Below are 5,328 nucleotides of genomic sequence, written 5' to 3' on the forward strand. Positions count from 1 at the left end.
CAATTCACCAAATTTTGGATCCTACGTTTCAGTTTTTGCTTACAACCCTTCTATCTAACAACGCAGAAGTCGAATGAAATCCATCGCTTCTGACCCACACATTTTTGTATAAATTTCGACACATATGATACAAAACAAGAAACATAAAGAGTGTCATATCAACAGTTTATGAATTAGCTTTAAGTCTTTAACCCAATCAAACTGCATGTTTGGATAACATAAGAAAGGGAATGATGTTCAAAGATACCAGCCGTATCTTTTCCCATTTCCACTCCTCTATCCACAGGGACAAGCAGAGTCGACAAAATAACGAGAACATATAAAATAAGGATTCTACATCGACTATAAATATTAATAACCAAAACACTTAAGAAAAAACAAATACAAGTTTCATTCAAAATGTTAAACCCGATAGTGTTGGGGAGCAGTTGAAAAACAAAAAGAAAGCAACAAGATATAAAACCAACTAGACCATATAAAGCTTCGATCCAAAGATCCATCTTTTACATCCAAACTCCATGTGATGTGCACGAAGAAAGATTGGAAAGAAGCCAACCCTACAGTCTAAACTTCATTCTCTACTTGGATCGTTGTCTCATCTTTCGGCGCTTCCTCTTTAGTCTCCTCATTCTCTTCTTCTTCCACTGCAAAAGTGTAAGTATCCAACGTTACTCGCCATTGTTATAATCTATGTCTACAAGATCTTAAGCTATTATATATAAACAGATTAAACAAGCATCAAAAAACATTTAGAACAGATGTTAATAGGACAACAATCAGATTATTAGATTAAACAGACAACCGTAATTAGATAGCTCAATTATACAAACAACAGATGAAATAAGTATATACTCAAGTTAACCCGATCAATAATCTATTTCCACATATGCAAATTAGAAAAGGTACAACAGTCAAAACTAAAGTAATATCAGTTGCATATATCGATTATGTTAAATTAATCATCAAGCAAACGAACAAAATCAATGAGAAAACTGATATAACGAGCAAAATCTGAGATATCGTTACTAGTTCTTGAGTAAAAACAAGTTAGTTAATATGAAACAAGAAATCTTAATTTGGGTTTGATCGTAATTGCGAGGTTACTTTCCTTCGTTTTCACATAAATTAATCAAAATCGAAATCAAATATCTAAGACTGATGAAGATAGATGAATTTACCTTAGCACGCATCTCGCTGTTCAAGCCTTACTTTGATCTCTCTACCTGTTTTGTGGTGGGCGGACGATGGAATGAAAGCGGAAACAAGTGGAATTATTGATATTTATAGGTAGGGCAACCCTAGATTAGTTGGGCCTTGTAATGGGCAACTTTTCTGTGTCTTTTCTTGCCTAGCCCAGCATCGGTATTTTGGTGTCAATTTAGTAGATCATAATAATTATACATGTTGACCAGTTTTTGGGTTTTATATATATATATATATATATATATATATATATATATATATATATATATATATATATATATATATATATATATATAAATCATTATAACCAGTTTTTGGGTTTAAGATATATATATATATATATATATATATATATATATATATATATATATATAGATATATATATATATAGAGAGAGAGGAGGGTTTAATTGAGAAAAAAAAAAGTTGAGAATGGGGAATCATTCTTAGCAAATCATTTATTTTTGCCGCAAAAGCCTCCAATGTACCGACGAAAATAGGAAAGGAATGCACATGTGTTTTCTAACAAAACATGTTTCCTTAAACTATGCTAAGAATTACCTTAATATATACAAAAACATAGTTTTTTCGTTTTTTTTTTTAATTTTCAAGAAACTATTTTTATCGAAAAATTGTTTTAAATATATCAAAAATCATGATTTATATTCTCTACAAATAGACATCCATATTGATATAATGTTAATATAAAATATTTTTTATATATATTTTCAGTTATCGTTATTCATAAGTGAATAAAAATGAATCAGGTTTTTACTACAGTATATTCGTTATTCACTTATGAATAAAAACTATGATTAAATTTTTTTACAATTTAATTATCATTCATATATGAATATAACATATAATAAACACAATATATTCATATTTAAATATTGGACGATTCATTCACTTGTGAATATTACATAGTATATTCACTTGTGAATATTAGATGATATATTCACTTATGAATATTAGATAATATTTTCATATCTGAGTATTACATAGTATTAGATGGTATATCACATGTGAATATTACATAGTATATTCACTTGTGAATATTAGATGATATATTCACTTATGAATATTACACAATATATTCACTTATGAATATTACAATGTGTTTTCACAAATATATATAATATTTATATGTTATTCACATATGAATAACATACAGACTTGCATATTCGTTTTTTTGTTTTAATAATCATATACTGATTCAGGTAAGAAAATATATTTATATATGAATATAACGTGATAATTTAGTTTATGCATTTCATCAAACAGTTGGAGTGCATACAATTTAACTTTTTTAAAAATGTTAAAAACATGATACTTTAACTATTTAAATCTTACAAAATAGTAGATAGATAGAGAATTATATGAAAACTTTCAAAAAAAAAAAACGATTTAATCTTTTTATAACCTCAATTTTGAAGTTTTATTTGAGAATCGATGTTGAATGAATGATATGAAGTGGATTTTTTGTTTATTATCAATGATGTTGATCTAATAACACTGAGAGTATAATTAATCGTAGATGTTGAAGATATGATTGTATTCAAGCAGAACTGAAGGTTGGATTAAAAGAACCAAAAATGAAATTTTGTTGTTAACTATTGAATCGTGTTGATAAACATGTTATTGACGAAGATCAATAATGATTAACACCGGATGATGTTGATGATGGTTTAACTGAAGAAATCTGGATGATTGTTGAAGGTTGGAGGAGAAACTTGGATGATGAACGATTGAAATTTCTATATAGGTACGTATTTGAGATTGATGGTTATTATCATATTTACAAGTTTGTCACCGTGTCTTTTTATGCTTAGATTAAACGAGTGACTGAAAATGATTCCCCCATTCTCAACCTTTTTTTATTTTCTCAATTGAACCTACCTATATATATATATATATATATAGGAATGATCATTTGTGAACTCATAGTTTTCCAAGAACCCGAGAACTAAACAACAATCGTTAGATTAAAATAACAAAAGGCTAAGATGCATTGTGGCAGTTTTGTAAATACTTGGTAAAAAGAAGACACGGGGGCATCTAATTAAAAGGAACCAGGGGCATTTCAAGGATAACATCAACCCCACCCTCTTTCTCTTTCTCTCTCTCCCCCTTCGTCCCACATTTCTCTCCAGATCGATTGTAGAAACCGATTCGTAATGCTACAACCATCGATAGTTTATCTGGTGCCACCAGTCTCCTCTACGATTACACCTACAATCGTTCACGACGACAATGAAATCGATTTATACAATCAGCGGATCTTCATCACTTTCCTCTGGCCTTCATGTTCCATCCAAGCATTCGGTACAATCGATTTCTTCAGATCACATGTTGTCAAATGTCGATTCCACTTGTATTCTCACCGATCAGGTCTCCGACAAGGTCCGCAAACTCGACCTTGCTCAATCTCACGTAAATGAAACCCTAAGCTTCTCGTTAGAGCTCTTAAAGCTCGTAAGAACGACATTCCTGTGAAGGTTACTCCTCTGTTTATAAGTTCAATTTCGATTCTGATGCGATGTTTGGAAATTGTGAAAGTTTGATTCGTTTTTTGTTTTTGGTTTCTGATATGGATTTTGTAGACTTTATTGACGATATGCGAGGGTCGTGAAGGTACAGAGCTATCAGATGGAAATGTATTGCTTTTCCCTGAAATGGTCAAGTACAGGTAATCTACGACTCAGGGTTGAGTGAATGAATTGAGTCCGCCAGCCTCCGAATTGACCTCAACACGAACTCTTTGATTGTTGATAATTGTAAAGGAAGGTTACATCCACTATTTTAAAAATCGGTTTTTTAGTTGAACCGGTATGGTGACCGGTAACCGGTTTAACCGGTTCGATCGCTGGTGAACCGGTTTCCATATTTTTCATGTTTTTTTTTCTATTTTCCTACACATACATACATATAAAAATTATGAATTTGATATTTACAAGTTCAAACATTAAAAATACACATAAAAATAAATTGTAGATGAATCAAAATATATTAAAATAACACATAACTATAAATTTTAGTGTTTTACATCAATCCATATATGTCAAAAAGAAAATAAAATATAATACCGAAACGAAATATAGTTTTTGATGAATACAAACACATCAAAAGAATTTATAACATTTACCATATGTTTTTATTTGAAGAAAACTAAATAGATTTGAAAAAAAAATCATCAAAGTTTATCATGTAAATGTTTCTTTCTTCATATGTTTTTATTCAGTTTAACCGATTTATTTTGACCGGTTCAACATGTTTTTTTTCTAAAAACCGGTGAGTTCAATCCGATTCATAAATCAATGTAAAACCGGTGATAGTTGAACCGCTCCCTCTCCCGGTTCCCGGTTCGACCGGCCGCTTCAAACCGGTTTTTAAAACATTGGTTACATCAGAATGAAGATTCAGCGAAGGTAACGTCCGTTCTTCTTTATCTGTTTCGTCTTGTTTTGATTGATTCATTTTTTTCTATTTTCTCTCAAATTTATTGTATCCGCATGTTGTTCCGAGCTAGTAGTTATATGTTATCATCTACAGTGTGATTTATGTTTATGTTCCTTATTCGACTCTTGATTTGAGATTTTTTTGTTTTTGTTTCCTACCGAGACCCTAACCAACCGGAGTTGGTATTATTTGTTGTTTTTGTTAAATAGACATCTTGAATTATTTGGTTGTATGTTGTATTTGAATTAATTGGTTGTATGTATATTTGTTTTAATTTGGTGAAGAACTAGTGATTAGGTTTATATCTATTACTCTATGCCCTTTGCTTATGCTAATATGTGCATATGAAGCAAAATTTGGCATAAAAAGTGTTATCAATATTCGTTTTGTAAGACTTTCTACTGTTGATAAGGAAATATTCTCGAAATCCACATTTGAGAATATTTTGAGAGAATTTATTTCAGTTATTATCCTCAAATTCAACAATACATCTTTATGGAGCTCCATATTAGACTCATTAACTGAAATCGGCTCATTTCTTGAAAAATCTCAAGATTCTGAGAAAATGCCAAGTTTTGATGCTATTATTGTAGACAAAATGGTGGATTTATTGGCTTTTGATGATTTAAAAATGCCCTTTTCACTCAAAGTAAAATCAAAGTGAAAT

General features: G+C 30.3%; 1 long non-coding RNA gene across 1 annotated transcript; it reads right to left on the minus strand.

Moving 5' to 3' along the window:
* Positions 1-367: 367 nt before the first annotated feature.
* Positions 368-1,267, minus strand: LOC145007598 (uncharacterized). The gene is made up of 2 exons (XR_013663002.1): positions 1,179-1,267; positions 368-644 (listed from the first exon to the last, which is right to left on the minus strand). It is a non-coding gene; the product is annotated as an uncharacterized LOC145007598 (long non-coding RNA).
* Between the last annotated feature and the right edge of the window lie 4,061 nt (positions 1,268-5,328).

This window comes from Lactuca saligna, chromosome 7, assembly GCF_052625555.1.
Source record: "Lactuca saligna cultivar CGN05327 chromosome 7, ASM5262555v1, whole genome shotgun sequence".
Lineage (NCBI taxonomy): Eukaryota > Viridiplantae > Streptophyta > Magnoliopsida > Asterales > Asteraceae > Lactuca > Lactuca saligna.